This window comes from Lepisosteus oculatus, unplaced genomic scaffold, assembly GCF_040954835.1.
Source record: "Lepisosteus oculatus isolate fLepOcu1 unplaced genomic scaffold, fLepOcu1.hap2 HAP2_SCAFFOLD_40, whole genome shotgun sequence".
NCBI lineage: Eukaryota > Metazoa > Chordata > Actinopteri > Semionotiformes > Lepisosteidae > Lepisosteus > Lepisosteus oculatus.
Window position 1 is genome coordinate 1,458,779 of NW_027167934.1, and position 26,222 is coordinate 1,485,000.

General features: G+C 45.8%; 8 non-coding genes and 1 pseudogene across 8 annotated transcripts; 4 read left to right on the top strand and 5 right to left on the bottom strand.

Annotated features, from left to right (window-relative positions):
* The first annotated feature begins 4,918 nt into the window (after positions 1-4,918).
* On the top strand, positions 4,919-5,088 carry LOC138228137 (U1 spliceosomal RNA). The gene has a single exon (XR_011185231.1). It is a non-coding gene; the product is annotated as a U1 spliceosomal RNA (small nuclear RNA).
* A 640-nt stretch (positions 5,089-5,728) lies between these two features.
* LOC138228085 (5S ribosomal RNA) lies at positions 5,729-5,847 on the bottom strand (annotated as a pseudogene).
* A 1,807-nt stretch (positions 5,848-7,654) lies between these two features.
* LOC138228105 (U1 spliceosomal RNA) lies at positions 7,655-7,818 on the top strand. Its single transcript, XR_011185201.1, has one exon. It is a non-coding gene; the product is annotated as a U1 spliceosomal RNA (small nuclear RNA).
* A 636-nt stretch (positions 7,819-8,454) lies between these two features.
* LOC138228439 (5S ribosomal RNA) lies at positions 8,455-8,573 on the bottom strand. The gene has a single exon (XR_011185516.1). It is a non-coding gene; the product is annotated as a 5S ribosomal RNA (ribosomal RNA).
* Positions 8,574-9,865: 1,292 nt separating this feature from the next.
* On the top strand, positions 9,866-10,006 carry LOC138228195 (U4 spliceosomal RNA). The gene has a single exon (XR_011185281.1). It is a non-coding gene; the product is annotated as a U4 spliceosomal RNA (small nuclear RNA).
* An 8,594-nt stretch (positions 10,007-18,600) lies between these two features.
* Positions 18,601-18,674, bottom strand: trnai-aau (transfer RNA isoleucine (anticodon AAU)). The gene has a single exon. It is a non-coding gene; the product is annotated as a tRNA-Ile (tRNA).
* An 830-nt stretch (positions 18,675-19,504) lies between these two features.
* trnag-ucc (transfer RNA glycine (anticodon UCC)) lies at positions 19,505-19,576 on the bottom strand. Its single transcript has one exon. It is a non-coding gene; the product is annotated as a tRNA-Gly (tRNA).
* Positions 19,577-22,548: 2,972 nt separating this feature from the next.
* trnas-gcu (transfer RNA serine (anticodon GCU)) lies at positions 22,549-22,630 on the bottom strand. Its single transcript has one exon. It is a non-coding gene; the product is annotated as a tRNA-Ser (tRNA).
* Positions 22,631-26,063: 3,433 nt separating this feature from the next.
* Positions 26,064-26,137, top strand: trnai-aau (transfer RNA isoleucine (anticodon AAU)). The gene has a single exon. It is a non-coding gene; the product is annotated as a tRNA-Ile (tRNA).
* The last annotated feature ends 85 nt before the right edge of the window (positions 26,138-26,222 follow it).

The following is a 26,222-nucleotide window of genomic DNA, read 5'->3' on the forward strand; positions in this document are numbered from 1 at the left end:
TTGAACCTCGGCACTTGGATTTCATCTTTGCTCTCCCAGGTCAGAAAGCATTTGAGGTTGTATTTGCTACCTATCCTCTGTTTGAACAATGCGTGGATGTCTTTGAGGCAAAAAGAGGGAAAGTTCCTGCACTTGAGAAGATCAACTTGCAGCCTCTGACACAGAGAGAGAGGAAAACGGTGCATGTTGTTATGTTCTCGGAACTGGCAAAGACGGAGGACATTCACATCTGGCTTAACCAGTACTGCACCGTCCACCATGGAACTGAGGTTAGAGATGTTGACGGTATAAAAACAGGAGCAAATTCGAGGTTCGCTTACTACCGGACAATGTAAATGGAGGCTTAAGGCACCTGCCCTCTACAATCCAGCTGGGCGCCTGCAATGGCTATGTTTTTTATGTGGGACAACCAAAGGTGTGTCGGCGCTGTGGTGCTGTGGGACACCTGGCATCGTCCTGCACTGTGAAATGCTGCAAGACCTGTGGCAAACAGGGACATTTAGCCTCTGACTGTTCAATGCTGCCAAAGTGCAATTTATGTGGCTCGGAAGGACACGTTTTTAAGAACTGCCCTCACGCCTACGCCAATAAACTCAAAATGAGAAAGGATGAGGCAGTGCTTGTTTCAGCCAAACCGGCCCGAAAAGCCAAAGCAAACAACAAGTCAAACAAAGAACCCTTGTTGGACAAAGAGTCTCAGCCTCCAGCCAGGATCAGTCCTGCTGTGGCTCCGGGGCCGGTGGAAGAGAAATCCACTACGCTCCCACAACCGCAGACTGCACCAGACAAGCACGAGGGTTTGAAAACCCCCGAGAACAGCGAGGACCCCTCCCCCACTCCTGCTCCTCAGAACGAGGGCCAGTGTGGGGCCCCCCGGTGGAGCGGGTCCAGCGACGATACCCAGGATTCAGCGGAGCTGCTTTTCTCAGACTCTGCAAGTGCTACAGATGCCCTCCTCTCCTCCATCCAGTCCGTCACGGAGGATCTGCAACAGCTGGTGGGTGAGGGGGAAGAGGAGACTGGTGCATCGGCTGCACCCCTTTCCCCTCAGTGCTCCCAGGAGCTGGACTTGAGGAAAAGGAAAAATGACTCTGTTTTCTCCCCGAGCGAGGAGGAAGGAGAGCATGGCGATGGGGACAGCTGGAACCCCTCCACCCCTCTTTCTACCCCCTTCCTTGAAATGGACTCCGTGAACGCTTTTACTGCTGCCACCCTGATGAAGGCTCATTCAGAGGATGGCTGGCAGGAAATTGGTAAGAAGAAAAAGAAAGAGAAGGTAACAGGTGAGACCGAAGAGAAATGTGTTTTGTAAAGACTGGTTCCACTTTCTTATGTAAAATGGCTCTAAACATAATTTCTCTTAACACCAGAGGTATCAATGACAGAGTTAAATGCCAGTGTGTCTTTGATTACCTCCAGCAGAGAGAGGGAGATGTGTTGATGTTGCAGGAGTGTGCTTTAGCCTATCAAGAGAGGTATAAAAGCTTTAAAGATAGGTGGGATAAAGGGCCTTCTGTTTGGTCAGGGGACAATAACAACAGAGCCTCTGGCGTGGCCATTCTTTTCAAAGGATGGGCTTTCAAATTGAAAAGTATTCAGAGGGTCATAGATGGCAGGTTGCTGTGTGTGGATGTGGAATGGGGGACCGTTAACCTGCGGCTAATCAATGTGTATTGTCCTACTGACGTGGGAGGAAGGGTGGAGCTACTCAAGGCACTCTCTCCCCTATTGTTAAGTAGCACAGACGTGATAGTGGGAGGGGATTTTAATTGTATCTTAGAGCACACAGACAGGCAGTCTAGCTCTCCGATAAAATTGGATTCCAGCTCACTGGCCCTGCAAAACTTAGTTCAAGACTTTAAACTCTCAGACACATATAGATGTATATATCCCACAACAGCAGGATATACATGGTCAGGGAGGAATAGCAGCTCCAGAATTGACTATTGCTTTGTCTCAGAGAGAGTGAAAGTTGTTGGGGTCACTCTTCAGCCTGTCTTCTTCTCAGATCATCAGGCTTTAGGGTGTAGAGTGGAACTCCAGGGCGGGACTGTCTTTGGCCCAGGCCTCTGGAAACTCAACACAAAGCTGCTAGAGAACGAGGGGGTAGTATCCCGCTACAAGGAGAAACTATCACAGTGGCTGTCCTTGCAGTGTCTGTACGGGTCAGTAGGAGAGTGGTGGGAGGAGGTGAAGATGAGGACAAAGGCATTTTTCATGGCTGAGGGAAGGAAGGCTGCTGCCAGACGGAGAGGAGTGCTAGCCAGGAAACAGAGGCAGCTGCAGCGTCTCTACACGATGCTGCACAGTGGCTTCGATGTGCTCGAGGATATCACCCTTTTAAAAAAGGACATCCGGAGCATAGCCGAAGAAAGTAGTCGAGGAGTGCTGTTAAGAGGCAGAGTGCAGTTCTTGGAAGAAAATGAGAAGTGTACTCGCTTCTTTTTCAGGAAAGTGGTAGGCTCCAAGTCTGTCATGGAAAGTGTAGTTGATGAGGAGGGACGAGAGAGAACAGAGCCGAGTGCTATCCTCTCCTGCACCGAGGCCTTCTACTCAAGACTGTACAGCTCTACAGAGCTAAAGGATGAAGAAATTCATTTTTTTACCTCAAAGCTAGAAAACGTTTTGAGTGAAGAAGATAGGGAAGTACTTGAGAGGGATTTGACAGTAGAAGAGCTGAGACAGGCGATGGAGAGCTTACAGAAGGGGAAAACTCCAGGTGCTGACGGGTTCCCTAAAGAATTTTATTGCACCTTTTGGGATCTGCTTCAGGATCCGCTACTGCTCCTATTCGAGGAAAGCTATAAGACAGAATTGCTGCCTGACTCCTTAAGGGAAGGCACTATCTCTCTCTTGTTTAAGAAAGGAGCAAAAAATGACATAAAGAACTGGAGACCCTCAGCCTGTTAGGCTTGGACACTAAGATCCTGTCCAAAGCCCTTTTCCTGCACCTACAAAATGTAGTGGCCTCACTGGTAGGGAAAGAACAGACTTGTGGGATAGCAGGACGCCTGATGAGCGACAACCTGGCCTTGTTGAGGGATGTCTGTCTGTACTCTGAGGATCGCTCCCTCCCTCTTTGCATTTTAGGTGTAGACCTAGAAAAGGCCTTTGACCGCCTAAACCGGCAGTACTTAACATGGGGACTTGAGCACATGAAGTTTGGCCCCATCATGAGAAAGTGGATTAACCTGCTGTACACAGGTAGCAACAGCAGAGTCATGGTTAATGGCAATAGATCACGCCCCTTTGAAGTCTGTTCAGGGGTGAGGCAGGGCTGCCCATTATCCCCCTTGTTATGCGTTTTGGCTATGGAGCCCTTAGCCTGTGCCTTGCGCCAGGATCAGGCCATTAATGGGATACCAGTGCCTGGAAGTGGGGGAGGAGAGGTAAAGACATCTCTATACATGGATGACGTCACCCTGCTCCTCTCTGACAATGCCTCAATTAGCAGAGCTCTGCAGTGCTGTGATCGTTTCTCTTTGGCTTCCTCCGCAAAAATTAACAAATCTAAGAGTGAGATTTTTTATCAGAACTGGAGGGAGCCAAAAGAAGGACATGATCTCAGGCTGCAAGAGAAGAGAATTAAGGTCCTGGGGGTGTATTTTGGAGAAGAGATGGGAACAGTTAATTGGCAGAACAAATTGCCAATCTTAAACAAAAAACTGATGCAATGGAAGAACCGAGACCTCACCATGACAGGGAAGGTGCTGGTCATCAAAGCCGAGCTCTTGCCTGTCTTGAATTTTCTGGCTTCTACCTTCCCAATCCCACACCGTGTTGCGGCGGTGATGAGGAGATTGATGTTTCAATTTCTATGGGGTGGGAAGCAGGAAAGACTCAGAAGGGAAATAATGTACAAGCCGCTACCCTCAGGGGGGAAGTCTGTCCCAGATATTGCTACGAAGCTGCTGTGCATTTTCCTGGCCTCTGTGCTGAGAGGCTTTGCAACAGCACCTGCAGCGCGTACCTGGACTTATTTTTCCAGGCTCTGGGTAGGTAGGGAGGTGTTCAGAGTGTGGGGTGTCAGACCCAAGCTGGACGTCCAACTCTCTGACACATGCCCTGCAATTTATGGGACAGTTAAAAGTTTTCTAAGATCTCACCCAATTGGCCATATTCCCCTCCGAGATGTCAGGGTCCAAAAACTGGAAGATTTCGTTGCACCCCAGAACAATAGGCAGACCCATGTGGGCATTTTAACATCAGCCCAAACAAGGAAGGTGTGGAAACACACATCCTCTAAGTTTCTGTGCAACATTCACAGAGATTTAGCCTGGAGTGTCGTCCACCAGTGTTTACCGGTACGAACTTTCTTGTACCGTAGGGGCCTCACCCCCAGCCCTCGCTGCGTTAGGGTGGGCTGCGGCGAGGAGGAGACTGTATCCCATCTCCTGTGGTCCTGCTTTTTTGCAAAGGCCTTCTGGGCACAGTTTGAAGATTGGTTGCAGGCTCTCTCGTCCCAATTTACCCTGACTGCTGCTTTCGTCATATACGGCATCTCTCCTGTCAAACTTCCTCCTGACGTGTTTGACAGGATCTGGGCCGTGGTGAACAGTGGGAAAGATGCCCTGTGGAGACTGAGGAACATGGGGCTGTTCAAAGGCATCAAGATTCCAGTCAAGGCTGCAGGTAGCCTGGCCTTGTTCATCACCTGAGAGAAATCTATTACCTCAGAGATCTGTGGAGAGAAGGGAGGGAGGAAGCAGAAAATCTGTGGGAAATAGAGAGCATAGGTCAATATCTCAAGAAACTGTGAAAAACATTATCAAGTTTAAGTAAAGAATGTGATTTGCACCAGAAAAAAAGAAAATTGTTGCTATGTAACTGTTACCGTGTCAAAATGTAATGAGATGTGATCATATATACTTTTTTAAGTATGTATATTAATGTAAAGCTTTCTGATTTGTGATGTCCTGTATTTTTTTGTGAAAAGAAAATAAAGTTCTTAAAAATCGAAATCGGTTCACCCAGGGCGAGGCTCGGCCATTGCACTCCGGCTGTGCTGACCCCTGCGAATTCCCCAAATGTGGGAATCTCGACTGCATAATTTCTGGTAGTGGGGGACTGCGTTCGCGCTCTCCCCTGATGTGCTTGGTCCAAAATCAGATACGGGAGGGTTAGGACACCACGAGCTGCGTGGCTGCGGAAGGATCCCGGTTCGAAAGGAGTCGACGCCGCTGCTGGTTCTCGGTGGCTTTTAGTTAGGGGTCCGGAGAAGCATCTCAAGCTAGTTCCACTACTCCTTCCGGACGTTCATTCCCTTTTCAAAGTCAGTCGTTTTGCTGTAGTCTGCGTTCTTTAGGCTGATTATCGAGGTTAGCCTTTATTTGGTCATGGGGGGCCTCGGTACTGTATGCTGAGTCTAAAGACAGTTTCACCCGTTTTCTGATTGCTCGGTTCTGTAGGTTCTGTACCAGACATGTCAAACAGTGAATTGCTGTACCTCTATTGTATCCGTGCTCAATGAATGAAATCAGTAACAAATGAATATATGTCTAGTTATACGAAAAACAAGTGGTTTATCGACTTGTCTTCATTTGCAGATTTAGAGGCAGCTTCGATATTCGTTTTACAAACGGGTTTTTTTTTTTTAATACTGGTCACACACATGCCACAGCAACAAAACATCTCTAGAGATGAGGCTATAGATCACCTTTCCATCCTGCAGGTTTTCCTCCCAAAGCCTACGGAACCAACGGCGACCCCTGCTGGCTGGGAGAGCAAAAGCTTACAGCACCTGGTATTCCCAGGCGGTCTCTCATCCAAGTACTAACCAGGCCCGACCCTGCTTAGCTTCCAAGATCAGACAAGATCAGGCGTGTTCAGGGTGGTGTGGCCGTAACCGAAAACCCAGGCGCCTGACTCGCTACTTGAAGCTGTGTGTGGCGGGGGCTCCGTGCCCCCCGAGCGGGACTGAAGGATCGTTCGTGTGCAACTCTTTGGAAAGGAGCTGCTTTCCAAATCACATTGCGTGCCTGGATGTTGGCGAATGCGCTCCCTTGTGTTGGCTCGTCCCGCACTGGAGGAGGACAAACAATCTGCACGGAGGAGCACCAGGCAAGTCTTCGCCAGACAAAAACCTCCAGTGCACAGCACTCTGGAAACATTTCAGGGCTGTCGCGTGTTTATTTCAGCACGTAAAGCGCACCGGTCCAACACGTCGGCCGGGCGCGCGGCGCCTCCGCCCTCTTGTGGCCTTGCGGCGTCAGAGCAAGAGGCTCCTTCTCGCTGCCCTTCCGCTGTGTTGCAGGGCCCCGAGAGGGAACCCGGAGCGCGCACTTTGTGGGGGGCGGGGGACCGCGTTCGCGCTCTGCCCCTGGTCTCTTGCGCGAGTACTAAATCTCACGGACAGGGGGGCCTCGTCATTGATTGTTACAGGTGAGACGGGGATTAGGAGGAGACCCTGACTGATGGGTAAAGGGGAGCACTAACACCAGTGGGACACCCCCGGCGTCTCTTTTTGAGAGACGCCCTGGGGTTTCCTAATGGCCAAGGAGGGTCAGGACCTCGGTTTGACGCCTCCCCCGAAGGACGGCGCCTGTTTGTGCAGCAGAGTGTCGCCATCAGGAGGCTGGGGCGTAAGAGAGCCACACAGCCCGCAGGGTGAGCGCTCCCTACTGGTCCCAGTCACACCTCTTGCAGGAGGAGCAGCAACCGGAGCTTTTCCAGGGGGGAATCTCCCATCCGGGTGCCGGCCAGGCTCACACCTGCTGGGCTGCCCCGGGGGTGAGCCCAGTCGAGAGTCGCAGGGCCAGATCTAGTCACCGGGGAGAAACGATACAATTGAAGGATTGCTCGGCTCTCGGCACTTGAAAAGACCGACAAATGTCTCGTTCCCGCTGGAGCTGAATGTACCCGCATGTGTGGTGTCGTCTTCTTCCCCCGCCCCGCTGTGTTTGCTGTATTGTCTCTGAAGCCGGCCCCCCCGAGACGAGACGGGCTGTTCCTGTGCCCCAATTAACACTTTACAGGTGCCATTCCCCGGCATTGTGGCCATTGTCGGTGCTCACATGCGATAAGATAAGGCGGAGGAGAGCGGGGCATGCCCAGCGGCAGACATTCAAGGAGGGGGCAGTGCGAGGTGAGGTGAGGTGCGACACGCCGGAGCCCCGACGCAGCTAATGCGGAGCACTTGTTGGACTGGCATCGAAAGGACGTGAGCGCACGGAGCGAGCCTTCCCTGCGGCGGAGCGCGGGAACTTTCTCCCCCCCTCCCGCTGCAGGAGTTGTGTGCACTGCAGCGGTGCCGAGAGAAAAGCACAGAAGGCAGCAGGCTCTGGAGAGCAGGTAAGAGACGGAGCCTTGTGGGCAGGCGAGCAGGCCTGTTTTTTGGAAATTGCTGAAAAGGTTTGTTCGGTGTGTGGCAGGCGCACGTCGCGAGCTTGCGTGGCGATCTGCCGGTCTGGAGTTATGCAAATGAGGCCGAATTGCATCCCGGGACATGCTGCGAATGCGCAACGGCGACTGCAGATGTGTAGGAAACGGCGCGCTCGTTTTCTCGTTTTGCCCACACTTTTGAGTGTTAGTGTGGCGTGTGAGTGTGTGAAAGAGTGGGCCCAGCAGGAGGCGGTGGCGTGCGGGGCGAGGAGGTGGCCTAGGCTGCGCGATTTGTGCTGTGGGTGCGGGCCGCTTGCAGGGGCCTGTTTAACTTATACTTACCTGGCAGGGGAGAAACCTTGATCAAGAAGGAGGTTCACCCAGGGCGAGGCTCGGCCATTGCACTCCGGCTGTGCTGACTCCTGCGAATTCCCCAAATGTGGGAATCTCGACTGCATAATTTCTGGTAGTGGGGGACTGCGTTCGCGCTCTCCCCTGATGTGCTTGGTCCAAAATCAGATACGGGAGGGTTAGGACACCACGAGCTGCGTGGCTGCGGAAGGATCCCGGTTCGACAGGAGTGGACGCCGCTGCTGGTTCTCGCTGGCTTTTAGTTAGGGGTCCGGAGAAGCATCTCAAGCTAGTTCCACTACTCCTTCCGGACGTTCATTCCCTTTTCAAAGTCAGTCGTTTTGCTGTAGTCTGCGTTCTTTAGGCTGATTATCGAGGTTAGCCTTTATTTGGTCATGGGGGGCCTCGGTACTGTATGCTGAGTCTAAAGACAGTTTCACCCGTTTTCTGATTGCTCGGTTCTGTACCAGTGCAGACATGTCAAACAGTGAATGGCTGTACCTCTATTGTATCCGTGCTCAATGAATGAAATCGGTAACAAATGAATATATGTCTAGTTATACGAAAAACGAGTGGTTTATCGACTCATCTTCATTTGCAGATTTAGAGGCAGCTTCGATATTCGTTTTACAGACGGGTTTTTTTTTTTGAATATGGGTCACACACATGCCACAGCAACAAAACATCTCTAGAGATGAGGCTATAGATCACCTTTCCATCCTGCAGGTTTTCCTCCCAAAGCCTACGGCACCAACAGCGACCCCTGCTGGCCGGGAGAGCAAAAGCTTACAGCACCTGGTATTCCCAGGCAGTCTCCCATCCAAGTACTAACCAGGACCGACGCTGCTTAGCTTCCAAGATCAGACGAGATCGGGCGTGTTCAGGGTGGTGTGGCCGTAAGCAAAAGCCCCGGCGCCTGACTCGCTACTTGAAGCTGTGTGTGGCGGGGGTTCCGTGCCCCCCGAGCGGGACTGAAGGATGGTTCGTGTGCAACTCTTTGGAAAGGAGCTGCTTTCCAAATCGCATTGCGTGCCTGGATGTTGGCGAATGCGCTCCCTTGTGTTGGCTCGTCCCGCACTGGAGGAGGACAAACAATCTGCACGGAAGAGCACCAGGCAAGTCTTCAGTGCACAGCACTCTGGAAACATTTCGGGGCTGTCTCGTGTTTATTTCAGCACGTAAAGCGCACCGGTCCAACATATCGGCCGGGCGCGCGGCGCCTCCGCCCTGTTGCTGCCCCTGCAGCTTCTTCACTTTTCCCTTTAGTTGCCATCAATTTTTTTGTAGTGCTATACATATACGATTGAGGTATCTTAGAGTTCTCCTTCGAAGACCCAGCACTCTCTTTTCTTTTCCCAGTGTTACTCATATCGGACTTTTTAAACCTAAAAAAAAATCGTTTTTTTTTCTTTCAATTATAACTGAAGTTTAAACAACTAGTGTTAAGTCCTTATTTTTCTGTAGTCAAAAAAAGCAAAAATTAACATTCAGGTCATGAAAAACTCAAAAAAACTCCCCAACCACTAAACTTTACCTCCCACCTGAGCGCCATCTTGAACGCCCCTACCACCAGAGAATGCTCACGATTTCGGAAGCTGCCTCCGGGACGTGCTGATTCCACACATCCTGAATAAATCATGATATTGTTAGTTGCTGTAGCTAGACGTTCAAATGAGTTTCATGGCCAGATGGACTGTTTCCTCCAGCGGTATAATAATGCAGTGAGACAGCACGATGCCTGCAAGACTATTTCACGCTAAACGCCACAGATTGTGTTTGTCCGTTCGTGTCAGTCGTCCCGCAGCCACGGGAAGTGGGACACAAACATGCTGCAATGCTTTCAAGACGTTAGGATTTGTTTGTGCAACATCCAAGAAGAGTACTTGTGGCTTGAATGTGAACTGTACGTGCCCGCCCCCTTTCCTCTATAGTGCATGAGTTCCTCCCGGCATGCCCTTCGTCATTGTTCTGTCATCTTGTATTTAAAGGGTTGTATTTCTGCTGCTGAAAATAAGCAACGGTTTTCTCACAACGCCCTTTGTTCCCAACGGAGCCCTTGTCTGTCATGAAATTCTTCAAAACCTCAAGCTAGAAGAAGAAGAAGACGACAAATATGAAGCGTTATAGCAACGACATGCCATGAGACGATCGATAACGATTTCCATAGGATCCCCGCGGTTGCCCGGCAACCGTCAACTTTGCGCAGTGGCAGTATCGTAGCCTGTGAGGTTTAGCCGAGGCGCGATTATTGCTAGTTGAAAACTTTTCCCAATACTCGCTTCCACCGGTTTGCAATACAATCGGCGAAAGCAATTTTTGACAGTCTCGTCAGAGACTGAGCAAGGTGTTTAAAGACAGATTTGGTCACGGTGATATCATGGTAGAAAGAAACGAGCTTGTTACGTGTCAACAGAAACGCTCTTTAGCTCTTTCAGCTTTATGCAGAGAACAGCGTCTGTCGAGATTACTTTTGTGTCAGCGCGAAACGCCGTGTGCTGTCAGTATGATTTCATATTGCTCATAGCGGCGCCTGGCTTTTGTCTGTCAAACGTTAGGTTGCGCTTCTTCATGCTGCATCGTCGGCATGAGTGGAGCATTTTAAACGTCTGTACTTACTGCGCCCCATAAGAAATCGTTTGTCCCCATTCAAAAGAGATTGTGCGATGTCCTGCAGCGTTCGCAAAGCAAACCTTTGACAGTTTGAAAAGAGGAATTTATTCTGCTTCCTGTGCGTGCAGTAGTTACAAAGTTGAACGTCTTTACACGATCTGCTGCAGTTTTCAGTGGGTGGGCTTTGTCAAATGGCTTGGAAAAACGCACTGTGTTTCGGCTCGGGAAACATCATGAGCAGTGTCCTGCATGTTTTCTGTGTATAGCTGTCTTTTAACGCATACAGAATTCATTCGAAATCATTGATTTCTCCAATTAACAAGGGTCCCTTTTTGAACCTGCCAGAAGCATTCTTTCAATGGAACAGATTTACTCCGGGGAAGGGCAGCATGACATTGAGAGTAGCTCAAGCTTTCAGCACCTTTATCTGACTGCATGTATGCAGACACTGCTCAGAATCCCCTGTAAGATTCTCCTTCAATTCCGTTTTGCAGTGCTTTAGCTCTTTCAAAAGGCTTCGCTTTGCTAGTCACAATCCAAGGCTCATGACAGCATTTGAAAACATTCGCAACTGCGTTGGCCGGGAATCGAACCTGGGTTAACTGCTTTGAAGGCAGCTATGCGCAACACTGGCTCGCTCCAGAATAAATCTCACGTCGAGGGCATATTTTTTCCATTTTACCGTGAGTCGTGCTCAGCTGCACAGAGGAGAGAGCAGAGCAATGAGGTCACGGGGACAGGGGAGTCACACGCTGGCGGTTTGAATACGCGGAAGATCACTGAGGGATCCTCAGTATATGGACCCTCCGTGCGCCATCAGTCCGCACTCCGGACTCTGAATCCTGCCATCCGAGGTAAGATCTCGGCGGAACCTGAGGCGCAGTTCCTTCTTAAAACGTAATCTGGTGAGCATTTCTAGAATCGTACTTGTATAGATGCAGCCTTTAATGTGTTGCTAGGTTAAAATTGATGACTTCTTGTATTTCAGTAGGCAACTGCCCTCTTGATTTCGGATTTAATTTCTTTATTACAGGGGCGCTTTTATGAAGACAGAGTCATGTTCAGGTACTTTGCTTGATGGAGGAAGCTCATTTCGGACTCTGTGATCTGCTCACCTGGAAAGGTCTGCTATACTACTACAAGAGATAAGTAGAGTCTGGAAGAAGGGACAATTTTATGATGCTTTGGAAGATAATGTTTTTTTTTCTTATACTGAAAATGAAAGGTAGTTGTTTCTATATGGACTCAGTCTTTGGAATTTGTATATTTATATATTTCAGTGAACCCTCAGCCATTCCTTCTGTATTGTAATTCAATTTCTCTTTTAAAATTCCTTCCCCACTTCTAGGACCTGCAGTTGCTAAACTCCACAATGGCTTCTATTGGAAAGTCTGTGACTGAGACCAAGTAAGTGTTCATTATGCTCAAACTATGAGAGAGAAAATTAAGGATAATTTAAGAAATCAGTCTTAGCTTGTTTCTATACACAGATGGTATTATTTATTTTCAAAGGAAACCCGCGTGGATTCCCCTGGTGTGCAAGATGTGCCTGAATACTCTTGATCAGCTTCCTGCTCACTTGAAGAGGGCGTGTATGAAGCACGCCACGGCAGAAAAGATCAGGATGGCCTCTCAACAGGCGAGGGAGGACATGATGAATCACCTGAAGAACGGGGTCATCGTGGATTACCACAGAATAGAGATCGTGTCTGGTGAGGCAAACAGGATAGTGGTTGTAAGACTGCTAGAGTCCTTGGGCCTTTTTGTACATGGGAAGCCTGAAGACACATTGGCAAGGTGAGATATTTTTAATCTGTAAGGCTTCTGTAGTTTCTTTTTGAAATCATTGTTACAACATATTATGTAAAAGCATGTTGAAAAGAATCTACCTGCATTCCAGCAGCCCTGAGCAAGAGGCCGCTGTCCAGGAGGAAGAGATGCCAGAGGCTGCTCTAGAAACTGAAACAGAAGCGCATAAGGAAGGGGAAGATGTGAGCTCTGAAGAACTCTATCAGCAGTAAGACTTTTTTATTTTTCAGATGTATCTATTTTTTACTAAAATTCTAATTTGTCTTATAGGTATAAAATGTTTAAACCGGTGTTTTATATCCTTACAGGCCCTGAGTAGTTAAAAAGTATCAGCAGGCCGGAAGAGAGTGGCCCAAGCTGGACTCTATAGAAAGCACTCCCTGGATGCTCCTCTCCTGATTGGATTCAAACAGTACCTTACCAAGGATCTGGGAGTGGCAAATTATTCTCAGGAGGTATTTATTTTTTAAAGGCATTTAAAATTAAGCAATGGTATCTTCATTGTAAATGTTTTTATTTCTTAGCTTAAAATTCACCCATGTGAAATGATGTCAGCCATAAACATCATGACTCTATATTTCCTACCTGAATCTATTCTACTTAAATTATTACATTATACACAATTTGAGTTCATTTTAAAAAGTAAAAGGTAATGAAAGGAATGCATTTTCATAAGAAAGATAATACCGATATGCATGTGATAATCTTCCTTATATCATGTAGTGCATCATTTGGACACTTTGTGGGCTTCAAATACAAAGAAAATCATGTTCTATGGTACAAGATAAATACAAAACTTAAGCTTCTTTATAAAGCATAAGCAATCATTTATTACATCGCTTCTTGAATTAAATCTTTTGACAAGAGGTAAGACTTCTGTTACATTTAAACCCATGTTTAGCTGTGCTTTTTAGATTTAACTGAACCAATTTCTGTGTGTGATAATGTCCTTGAATTCTGACAACATCACACTAAATTACATGATATAAAACAGCTAATGTTTCTAGAGATAAAGTTTCTGAGATGCTTCTAATTACTTTTTATTACCAGGGACAGTTTAATTCACCTTGTACAGTACTGTAAGACCAAGATACTTTTTTTAAAAGTTATTTAACATTTTATAGAACTTTGTCTACTATGGCAACATGATGTGCTTGGTGAAACTTGGAAAAATACTGCTTGGCCACTTATCTTAAGATAAAGATAGGATAAAGGTTTATCTTTTGCACCTACCTGACCCCCAGGGAAGGCCAATGCTTTCTAAGTTGATGGTTCCCTACAGTAGACTGTACTTTAATTTCAAAGGTAATGTATATTGACCCAAATCAGTTTTGGAATCCAATCTACTGACGAGATGGAGCACATCCTTTTTTCAGGATTTTAGCATCATACGTTTGGTATATTTAGTCCCTAATGCTGAAAGAAATGATCATAGAACATTTGGACACTTTGTGGGCTTGAAATACAAAGCAAATCATGTTCTATGGTACAAGATAAATACAAAACTTAAGCTTTTATTTTAATTAGATTTGTTTATAAAGCATAAGCAATCATTTATTACATTAATATATGTGAAAATAACATTTTAGCATCATACGTTTAGTATATTTAGTCCCTAATGCTGAAAGAAATGATCATAGAACATGACATCTAACCTTACCTGTGGTGTTTTTAATCCCTATTGCTCAATGCACGGTGAAAGCATTGCATACATATGTCTGACAATGAGGAATGGGCCCCTGAGACAGTCATTTGCCTGTTTCACAAATGATCGTATTTTACTAGAGATTCTGTTTGGGATTCAGATGTGCATTCGGACAGCAATCCCTTTCAAGAAATGATACGTTCTGGATGAGGTCAAAGGTGCTGGAACACTGTATCTAGGATGTGTTTGCAGAGACTGTGTGTCTCCTGCTTCAACGCAGTGAGAAATAGATGTGCTCCTGTAATTCATTGGTACATGCCCAGGGCAGTAAGCAGTCTGAGGATTTATTTCCAGACGGCATAGAGCAGTGAAGCAGTGAAGTAGTGCAACACACTGGATCATTATATTATTAGAATCTATTCTACTTAAATTATTACATTATACACAATTTGAGTTCATTTTAAAAAGTAAAAGGTAATGAAAGGAATGCATTTTCGTAAGAAAGATAATACCGATATGCATGTGATAATCTTCCTTATATCATGTAGTGCGTCATTTGGACACTTTGTGGGATTGAAATACAAAGAAAATCATGTTCTATGGTACAAGATAAATACAAAACTTAAGCTTTTATTTTAATTAGATTTGTTTATAAAGCATAAGCAATCATTTATTATATTAATATATGTGTGTAGCGGCGAGGCTTATTAATAAGGCAGAATTAAGTGTTCTGAGCCTTCCCAAATGAGGCCCCATTTCTCTGTTCATCTCTGTGGTGCAGCCACAGAGAGACTATTCATGCAGGGTGATTTAAGGTCCTAGGACAGCTCCCAAAGGGGGATGCACTTAGCTAAGCCTGGCTATCATGATCAATGGTCATCCATTGGCGCCTTTCTGTCTAGGGAGTGCCAGTTGGACATCTGGACTGCATTACTAAGTGTCAGGACTAAGTGACTCATATCTCACCTTGATCAATCAATCAGGGACTGGTAGGGTCGAGTAACCCACGTGGGACTCTGATGCCCATGGAACTTTCAGCCAATCAATGAGCTGAAGTTCCTCCAGGTAAAAACAGGCAACACAGAGAGCCTGTGAGATTCAGTAAGATTCAGAAGGGAGGATTCAGAGGATTCTGTGAACAATTCTAAAGGGAATTCAAAGGAGAATTCCAGGGCAGGGCGGCCCAGGAGCAGAAGGCTCCCAAGGGCAGGACATTCTCGCAGCGCGCCTCCTGACCATCCTGAGACTCAGCCCGGACAACCACGGAACGGCCAGTGTGTCCGAGTGCCAGAACTTTCCTTTGTTCTAAGAGTCTAGAGCGGAGGTTGCCAGAGAATAACCAGAGGATCCACCCGAGGTTAGCACCAGCAGCAGGCCTCGTGAACAGGTCGGAACTGTGGACAGCTGAATCACTATTCAGAACTAGCTCTTCATCAGAAACGAACCGGTCCTCTTCCTGACTTGCTGGGACCCACAGTCATCTTTTCTCCTGTGCACAAACTTTGCTAGTTAAAGCCCACAGTGAGCATCAGCAGCGCAGCGTCGCAAGCCGCACAGCACAGCCTGGCACGGAGCCAGAGAGCGCGGATTGGACAGCAACAGCCTGCAACTGTTTCTTTGTGCCCGCAGGAAGATCTGAATCCCCAAAGATTGGATGAGTATTCAACTTCAATGCATTGGAGCTCGAGAATTCAATTGTTATCCCAACCAGTTGATATCAATTTAATTCCTAAGAGTTATGTACTTGTTTGAGTATCTAATGTAGAAGTTATAACCAAGTTCATTAACGAAACGGTCTTAATGAATGATATACTGAACGTATGTCCTCTTGATATGTGTAACACTTCGTAACTGACTGAATATATATCTTTTGTATTCTGATAACCCTCTCGATAAGATCTGTTAGGTTTACATGCATATTTTATGTATTAATAAATGTATCCTCGTGTATTAGTACCTGTGTGTGCGCGTTGTTTGAGTTATGTCACATGGTTGGATTCTAAAGCCATCAAAAGAATCAACTTTGTGATTTACTGCTACAATTAATAATTGTCTCAGTAAATGCCCAAACCCTACAGAACTGGTGCCTTCAGAGAGCCACTACATTTAATTTTGCTATGGCAACATTACATATTTGGCATCCCTGAGCCGGTTTTCTTACATGTGAAAATAACATTTTAGCATCATATTATTACATACAGGTCTCTAGCTTCAACACAGTGATATATATATATACTCAGTGATTTATTGGTACATGCCCAGGTCAATAATCAGAATGAGGATTTATTTCCAGACGGGCTACAGGTAGTGTTGTGAAATACTTCAACACACTGGATCGCAGATTTAGACCCCCTGCACTCTTACTCCTTAAAAACCAAAGAAATGAAGATATGTAGCAATCACATTGCAACAGGGCTGACAGTGACTTAATGCTTATACTAGTGGACTTCTGGTACCTTTAGGGTACGGTGTTCCCTGAAGGGCTCTCAAACCCCACATTTCAGATGCCTAGCTGTTTTGCTGATGTGTTGCACCTCAGAATTACTTTTAAACCTTACCTCTGGTATCTTTAATCCCTATTGCTCAACGCATGGTGAAAGTATTGCATAAATGTGTCTGAAAATGAGCAATGGGCACCTGAGAGACTCATTTGCCTGTTTCATAAATGATCATATTTGACTAGAGATTCTGTTTGGGATTCAGTTGTGCATTCTGACAGCAATCGCTTTCAAAAAACGATACATTCTGGATGAGGTCAAGGTGCAGGAACACTGTATTTAGGATGTGTTTGCACTTATTCTGTGTCTCTAGCTTCAACACAGCGATATATGTATATGCTCACTGATTTTTTGGTACATGCCCAGGGCAATAATCATTATGAGGATTTATTTCCTGATGTGCTAGGGGTAGTGTTGTGAAATACTTCAACACACTGGATCGCAGGTTTAAACCGCCTGCACTCTTACTCCTTAAAAACCAACAAATGCAGATATGTAGCAATCATATTGTAGCTGACACTCATTTGCCTGTTTCACAAATGATCATATTTTACTAGAGATTCTGTTTGGGATACGGATGTGCATTCTGACAGCAATCTCCTTATCGCGGCTTTGCCCTTCTTGCCTCTTTGGACAATATCTCCATCTTGTGGTCGTTATTGGTAATGTCTAGACAACATCTCCATCTTGTGGTCGTTGTTGGTAATGTCTTCTTATGCCCTTTTTTATTTTAATTCTCTATTAGTTGATTCTAGAATCTCTACAATGGAGATGAAAACATCAGTTTTATAGCAGACAATATGACATTATTTATAGTCCAATTAGAAACTTATTACCCTGTTTTTAACATAATAACAAATTAAAATTGATTAAAACTAAGTTTGGAACACCAGGGAACATAACAAATGATTTTTAGGAAAACCATGAGGTTCTCTGTGTCCAATGCCTGCAAGGGGAGAAAGCTAGAATCCTTTGATTTTTTCAAAATTTGAAAATAAACATCATATAACAACAGCTTTCATTCCTAGGAGTGAAAAATAACCATTTGTGAAGACATAGTAGTTTCTAAAACACTACAATAAAGTTAAAAACATCAGTTTTATATTACATTATTTTTAGTGAAATTAGTCATTTTTTGCACTATTTTTAATAAAATATCTAATTAAAAGTGATTAAAATTAAGTTTGGAACAACAAGGAACACAAAAAAAAAAGATTTTTAGGAAAACCATGAGGTCCTCTGTGCCCGATGCCTGCAAGGGGAGAAAGCTAGAATCCTAAAAAAAAGTTTTCATTTCTAGAGCCTAAGAGGAAAACAAGACAAATGTATATCTCCAAATAATTTTATGTGCTTCAGAAGAGCCCAGGAAAGTTTTTTGCATACATGAAACCACGCCCGTTTGCACATAAGCAGACATGGTTTACGCTCTTACCAACGCGATGGAAAGCAAAACAAAGCAAAGCAGAGCAAAACAAAACGAACAATCGAAAACCCTCACGTCCCGCACTTGCATATAACGCCGTTACGTGCCCAAGCGGTATTGTAGTCATCCTAGCACTGCACCCCGGGGCGTAAGGTATATGGGAACGAGCACACGCCACGAATCGTCTCGAATCACTCCCTACAGCTGTAAGGCGCCTTGAAGCGTGCACCCCCAACATTCTTCTTTGCGCATCTGTGAAAGGTAAACTCTTGAGCAAACTCTGAACCAGCTCTAAGGAAACTAAACTGATTAGACGTTACTTTGACTCATCTTTTTACTCTCAGTGCTGGATTGCTCAAACTCCAGCTAGGGTTAGGTTTAACATTCCCACGCTACTTAGACACTTTGTTTACACTCAGTGCTGGATTTTGGGAACTTCAGGACGAGTGGGAATTTTCTCCTATCTGTCAATTCTGTTTTGTTTTGGAGACTCTTGGCTGCCTATATTGTACAGTGCAGCGTGAAGGAAACATTTTCCAAAACTGTGTCAGCTCAAAAGTTGTAAGAAAACCTCTCCAGCTGCTTTACCTCTCTTCATTTTTGTCATTTAATGTGACAATCGATGTATAACTGGAGCCTCACATATGCAAATGGTGAGGCTCCAGTTCGACACCACTTTACAGTATATGACAAAAACATGGCAGACTGTGCCGGACCAGCTGGTAACTTCCGCTTATTTTGACCATATTAAACATTGGAAATCTTCCCACTTGCATTTGTGACACTTGATTTTGGCTCCACCTAAGACACTCTTAAATCTTCAAACACTTTTCTCTTCTCCCGCAACACTCTTGTCTGTCGGCACTGTGTGGCAGCGTTGCAGGACAACCCATCTCACCACGGAAAGGAACCTAACAGCTTTGGTAAGAGAGGAGAAAAGGACATGGCCCATACGGGGCTCGAACCCGCGACCTTGGCGTTATTAGCACCACGCTCTAACCAACTGAGCTAACCGGCCTCGTGACAGTGCCCCTCTCTGTGCTGCAAAAAATCGAACTCAGGGAATTTCTTTTGTCCTCCTTTGAATAGAAAGCCGTGTAATTCAGTGTACGGGCTTTCTCATGCAGTTTCATGGTTTCACAGCATTATTCAGCTGATTTTAAATGTACCTAAAGGAGAAACATTATTGAAGACCATCAATTACCAAGAACTTTTGTCAAAGGTTTTGGTGGTCATTTTTAATGACCACAGAGCACTATGACCTCGGTTTTACATCTCATCCAAAAGACAGCGCCCTTTTACAACACAGCTTCTCCGTCACTATATTGGGAGATATGGACCCGCACAGACCTCAGGGTGAGCGCCTCCCCGCTGGCCCCATTAACACCACTTCCAGCTGGAAGCTTTGTTTTTCCCTGTAGCTCACCCTCATCCAGGTACTGACCTGGCTCACACCTGCTTAGCTTCAGTGGGTTTTCAGTTGCGAGTTGCAAAAGTTGGGATGCAAGTGATGGAGCCGTTCGCTGCAAAAGCCACTGCATTGGCCAGGAATCGAAACCAAGCCTCCTGCGTGGCAGGTGAGAGTTCTAACAATGAACCACCAATGCTCAATGCCTGTACCTTCAAAAAAGACGCTTTTTTGGTGCTGTGTGCAAAAAGCGTCGACATCTACTTCCAGCTGCAAAATGCCATCCGCGGACGCTGTGAATTTATTTATTTAGACACTGCTCAGAATCCCCTGTAAGATTCTCCTTCAATTCCGTTTTGCAGTGCTTTAGCTCTTTCAAAAGGCTTCGCTTTGCTAGTCACAATCCAAGGCTTGTGACAGCATTTGAAAACACTTGCCACTGCGTTGGCCGGGAATCGAACCCGGGTCAACTGCTTGGAAGGTAGCTATGCTCACCACTATACCACCAACACATGCCCGGGGGAGCCCTCCAGGACACCACCAGAGAATGCTCACGATTTCAGAAGCTGTCTCCGGGACGTGCTGATTCCACACATCCTGAATAAATCATGTTATTGTTAGTTGCTGTAGCTAGACGTTCAAATGAGTTTCATGGCCAGATGGACTGTTTCCTCAAGTGGTATAGTATTGCAGTAAGACAGCACGATGCCTGCAAGACTATGTCACGCTAAACGCCACAGATTGTTTGTCCGTTCGTGTCAGTCGTCCTGCAGCCACGGGAAGTGGGACACAAACATGCTGCAATGCTTTCAAGACATTAGGATTTGTTTGTGCAACATCCGAGAAGAGTACTTGTGGCTTGAATGTGACTGAGCAAGGTGTTTAAAGACAGAGACTGAAAACTGTTAAAGGATGAGTCAAAGTAACGTCTAATCGGATTAGTTTCCTTAGAGCTGGTTCAGAGTTTGCTCAAGAGTTTACCTTTCACAGATGCGCAAAGAAGAATGTTGGGGGTGCACGCTTCAAGGCGCCTTACAGCTGTAGGGAGTGATTTCAGACGATTCGTGGCGTGTGCTCATTCCCATATACCGTACGCCCCGGGGTGCAGTGCTAGGATGACGTACAATACCGCTTGGGCACGTAACGGCGTTATATGCAAGTGCGGGACGTGAGGGTTTTGCGTTTGTTCGTTTTGTTTTGCTCTGCTTTGCTTTGTTTTGCTTTCCATCGCGTTGGTAAGAGCGTAAATAAAAAGGCGATTCCTGCATCTACCACTAATGTAAGAGCTATTTCAAGTGCGCCGTGGTGCGGCTTTTCAAATGCTTAACAGGATGATTTTGCATGCACACGTGCTTTCATGCAGTCGTGTGTGCAACCATGTCTGCTTACGTGCAAACGGGCGTGGTTTCATGTATGCAAAAAACTTTCCTGGGCTCTTCTGAAGCACATAAAATTATTTGGAGATATACATTTGTCTTATTTTCCTCTTAGGCTCTAGAATTGATAACTTTTTTTTCATTTTTGGCATTTTTCATCATTTTCCAGAAAGTGGTTGCAAGCCCGATATCATGCGAAGAAACTTCAGGATTCGGGGATCAGTCAATGGATTTTCTTCAAAGTTGGATTTTTGCACTCTGTGGACCAAGAGATGTTGTTCTATAATGTTTTTTTTTTTTTCAAATTTAAAAATATCATTTTTTCATGGAGCTTTGAATGTGATGGATTCACCCTCCTTTAGCCAGGACAGAGCTCCAGGAGCCTGGGTAGGATTCTAGCTTTCTCCCCTTGCAGGCACCTGGCACAGAAGACAATATTTTTTTCCTTAAAATCTTTTTTTTTGTGTTCCTTGTTGTTCCAAACTTAATTTTAATCACTTTTAATTAGAGATTTTATTAAAAATAGTGCAATAAATGACTAATTTCACAAAAATTAATGTAATATAAAACGGATGTTTTCAACTTTATTGTAGTGTTTTAGAAACTAATATGTCTTCAAAAATGGTTATTTTTCACTCCTAGGAATGAAAGCTGTTGTTATATGACGTTTATTTTCAACTTTTGAAAAAGCAAAGGATTCTAGCTTTCTCCCCTTGCAGGCATCGGACACAGAGAACCTCATGGTTTTCCTAAAAATCATTTTTTATGTTCCCTGGTGTTCCAAACTTAGTTTTAATCAATTTTAATTTGTTATGTTACAAACAGGGTAATAAAGTCTTAATTGGACTATAACTAATGTCATATTGTCTGCTACAAAACTGATATTTTCAGCTCTATTGTAGAGATTCTAGAATCAACTTATAAAGAATTGAAATGAAAAAAGGGCATAAGAAGACATTACCAACAACGACCACATGATGGAGATATTGTCTAGACATTACCAACAACGACCACAAGATGGAGATATTGTCTAGACATTACCAACAACGACCACAAGATGGAGATATTTTCCAAAGAGGCAAGAGGGGCAAAGCTGCGATAAGGTAAAATCATTTTTTGAAAGAGATTGTTGTCAGAATGCACATCCGTATCCCAAACAGAATCTCTAGTAAAATATGATCATTTGTGAAACAGGCAAATGAGTGTCAGCTACAATATGATTGCTACATATCTGCATTTGTTGGTATTTAAGGAGTAAGAGTGCAGGTTTAAACCTGCGATCCTGTGTTGAAGAATTTCACAACACTACCTCTAGCACATATGGAAATAAATCCTCATAATGATTATTGCCCTGGGCATGTACCAAAAAATCAGTGAGCATATATATATATATCACTGGGTTGAAGCTAGAAACACAGAATAACTGCAAACACATCCTAAATACAGTGTTCCAGCACCTTTGACCTCATCCAGAACGTATCATTTCTTGAAAGGGATTGCTGTCCGAATGCACATCTGAATCCCAAACAGAATCTCTAGTAAAATACGATCATTTGTGAAACAGGCAAATGACTGTCTCAGGGGCCCATTTCTCATTGTCAGACACATGTATGCAATGCTTTCACTGTGCATTGAGCAATAGGGATCAAAAACACCGCAGGTAAGGTTAGAAGTCATGTTCTATGATCATTTCTTTCAGCATTAGGGACTAAATATACTAAACGTATGATGCTAAAATGTTATTTTTACATATATTAATGTTATAAATGATTGCTTATGCTTTATAAACAAATCTAATTATAATAAAAGCTTAAGTTTTGTATTTATCTTGTACCATAGAACATGATTTTCTTTGTATTTCAAGCCCACAAAGTGTCCAAATGATGCACCTTTGACCTCATCCAGAACGTATCATTTCTTGAAAGGGATTGCTGTCCGAATGCACATCTGAATCCCAAACAGAATCTCTAGTAAAATACGATCATTTGTGAAACAGGCAAATGACTGTCTCAGGGGCCCATTTCTCATTGTCAGACACATGTATGCAATGCATTCACTGTGCATTGAGCAATAGGGATCAAAAACAGAAGGGAAACAGACATGGAAACCAACGAGGATGGGATTTGAACCCATGCGTGCAAAGCACAATGGATTAGCAATCCATCGCCTTAACCACTCGGCCACCTCGTTAACAAAACTGGGCTGTCCCAACTGGGTTGGCGCGCTCCAGATGATCTTTTTCTTTTTTTTCCCTCGTACTCGAGGGTCATTTTCCTGTTCCACATGCGATTTCAACATTTTCCCTGGGAGATGTCAAGCCAGCAAGCCACTGCTGTGGTTCAGTGGCCAGTGTGGAGTTCAGTGGCCCTGTTGTACACAGAAAGCACATTGAGCTCCTTGGACATGAAAAGTTCCAGATAAAAGCCATTTGTCATCCTTTCTCTTGGTGTCGATGTTGCTATTGTATGTAAAGGTGGCAACTTGCTCAGCGAGCAGGCGGAGCACACACCGAATGCAGATGTGTCTGAGTGGTGTGTCCAAGTGGCTGCAAAAGGACAGCACTCCCGGGGCGCTGTGGCTTAGTTGGTTAAAGCGCCTGTCTAGTAAACAGGAGACCCTGGGTCTGAATCCCAGTGGATAACCGCCTACGGCTAGACTTAATTAAATGCAAGTATTCATTTCCTGTCTTTAACACGACTTGTTTTTCTTAAAATGGATGCAACTTGCAAAACATGAAATACAAACCTTGCTAATCAGCGCTAGCAGCTGGCAAAAAAAAAAGAAGTCAGCAATGTTTTTTTTCTTTAACCTTAACCCTGCTAATGGAGAAGAGTTAAACGACCGAGTCTATGCAGCTTAAACGGTGCGCACGTCGGGTTCTTAGCTGAAAGGGTGGTAAATCACGCTCACCCCAGTCCTTAATCTTTTAAAGAGGATACAAAATTGAACCTAGTCGCCACATCACATACATCCTGTTCAATGATAAAAAGGTAACATCTATCCTCGCTCCAGAGTAAATCTCAAGTTGAGGGCATATTTTTTTCACTTTACCGTGAATCGGGCTCGGCTGTACAGAGGATAGAGCAGAGCAATGAGGTCACGGGGACAGGGGAGTCACACGCTGGCTGTTTGAACACGCGGAAGATCACTGAGGGATCCACAGTATATGGACCCTCCGTGCGCAATCAGTCCACACTCCGGACTCTGAATCCTGCCATCCGAGTTAAGATCTCGGCAGAACCTGAAGCGCAGTTCCTTCTTAAAACGTAATCTGGTGAGCATTTCTAGAATCGTACTTGTATAGATGCAGCCTTTAATGTGTTGCTAGGTTAAAATTGATGACTTCTTGTATTTCAGTAGGCAACTGCCCTCTTGATTTTGGATTTAATTTCTTTATTACAGGGGCGCTTTTATGAAGCCAAGGGACCAGGGAGCTGCCCCAGTACTGGGATGGCCAGTTCGAAATCATAGAAACTATTGTCAATTCCAGTCCCATGTCAGTGCGAGCAGGGATTTTGACATCTTGTTTTGCTATGTTCTGCACCAACAGGCAGGTGGCTCGGCCATTCCGTTCCAGTCTGGGGGTACAACAGACTGCTAGGTTCAGTCTGATAAACTGAGCTGATGGTTGGAAGAAAACCATCTCAGCGTCCATTCTCTGTCCCTTCTTTAGGACAAGGCGTACCGGAAACCCTGCTGTTGACGCAGGAACGATCAGGTCCGATTTGTTTACTACCTGGCAGGCCTGAGGAATCGTCTGACCTGACCGAATGTTCTCGGGGTCACCGCTTAGAGAGTGGGCATCTGGGTCTACCCGTTTCCACAGCACACTGTTTACTGTGTCCAGCTGGGCGCCCAGTCGAACCAATAGGTCTGCACCAATGCAGACCGAATGGGTCAGCTGAGGTGCTACCTGGAAGTAGTGAGCAAACTTCCTTTTTCCGATGGAGATGGAAGCTACACAGCTTCCTTTGCTCCAAATGGACCTATGAGGTGGGGGTGCCCACCACAGAACCTGTGACTGCGTCACCAGGGTCACCTGACAGCTTCGCGACAGGTCCTCGAACAGACCTTCACTGATTATGGACTTCTCAGAGCTGAGGCTAAGAATTACATCATCAACCTGCACTTCTGCCACCTGGACCCCCTCCCACCACCATGGGGTGGTAGTCCTGGACCCCCTGAGGTACCAGGGTGCACAGAAAGGACTCCCATTCATTACCGGACAGGGAGATCCACTCTTCTTCAGGGATGAAAAGGGGGTGTGCTTTACCTGGCGGGTCAAGCAGCTGCTCGGAGCACTGCTCCTGTAGTTGGGAGACCGTGGGAGTGCTGGCCTGGGCAGGACTTCCCTGTAGTTTTGGAAAGCAAGAAGAGACATTTATTCTCGTCCAGAGGAACCAGGAGGAACCTCCAACTCAGCTATAGTGTTCAGTGGGCACTGTGTGATCACAGCATAACCACTGAATCCCCCTTTTTGCTGTGCAACAGGCTTAGGGTTTTTGACCTGAGCCCACAATTTTCCACGCTGGCAGTCCACCAGAGGCTCCAGCCTGTCAAGCAGGTCTTGGCCAATGAGTAGTGGCTCTGTTTTTAACCTAGAGATGTAAACAGGATGCACCACGTTCATTGGCCCGAACCTAAGTGCCACCCACACTCGGTGTGTGATCCTGGCATGATCCTGGGTATAGCTGGAAATATCTATTTTACAAGGTTCTACCTTAAGTCTGATGCCTTTTCCTTTCGCTACTCGTTTGAGCTCGCTGAGTAGATCGCCTGACATCAAACTAATTTCAGCCCCAGTGTCAATCAGTGCTTCTCTATCTAAGACGTTTTCAAGAGAAACCTTGATATAAATACGCCTTGCTTTGCCTTTCTGGCTGAGATTCCCTAAGAATTGTTGGAAGCCTGCCTTTTCTTTGACTTCAGGGGCGGGGTCAGCGCCCAACTCAGAGTCACAGCCTTCTTCCAGGCAGGAACCCTCCCACCCAATCAGATAGACTGAGGGAGGGGCTTGGGACGGATCCCCGCCTCCTCCAGTGAGAAGGGGCGTGGTCCCCCTAAGCTCATTCACACTTCTGGCATTCGGTGCGGAAGGTTTACCCTGTCCTGATCTCTCAGGCAGGGCTTGTTCAAGCCTGGCCAGGCGGGCTGCAGTCGACTCCCTTCGTCCAGTCTTATGATAGACTCTGCCTGAGCCCTTGCCTTCCCCGTAGCGCTCACGGCGGCTCTGACGCTTAGTGCGGTCCTGCCTGCCTATTTTGCTCGTAGCGGCGCCCGGCCTTTGTCTGTCAAATGTTAGGTTGCGCTTCTTCATGCTGCATCGTCGGCATGAGTGGAGCTTTTTAAACGTCTGTACTTACTGCGCCCCATAAGAAATCGTTCGTCCCTGTTCAAAAGAGATTGTGCGATGTCCTGCAGCGTTCGCAAAGCAAACCTTTGACAGTTTGAAAAGAGGAATTTATTCTGCTTCCTGTGCGTGCAGTAATTACAAAGTTGAACGTCTTTACACGATCTGCTGCAGTTTTCAGTGGGCGGGCTTTGTCAAATTGCTTGGAAAAACGCAGTTTCGGCTCGGGAAACATCATGAGCAGTGTCAGCACAGAGAGGACCACTGTCGTGAGGCCGGTTAGCTCAGTTGGTTAGAGTGTGGTGCTAATAACGCCAAGGTCGTGGGTTCGAGCCCCGTACGGGCCAGGTCCTTTTCTCCTCTCTTACCAAAGCTGTTAGGTTCCTTTCCGTGGTGAGATGGGTTGTCATGCAACGCTGCCACATAGTGCCG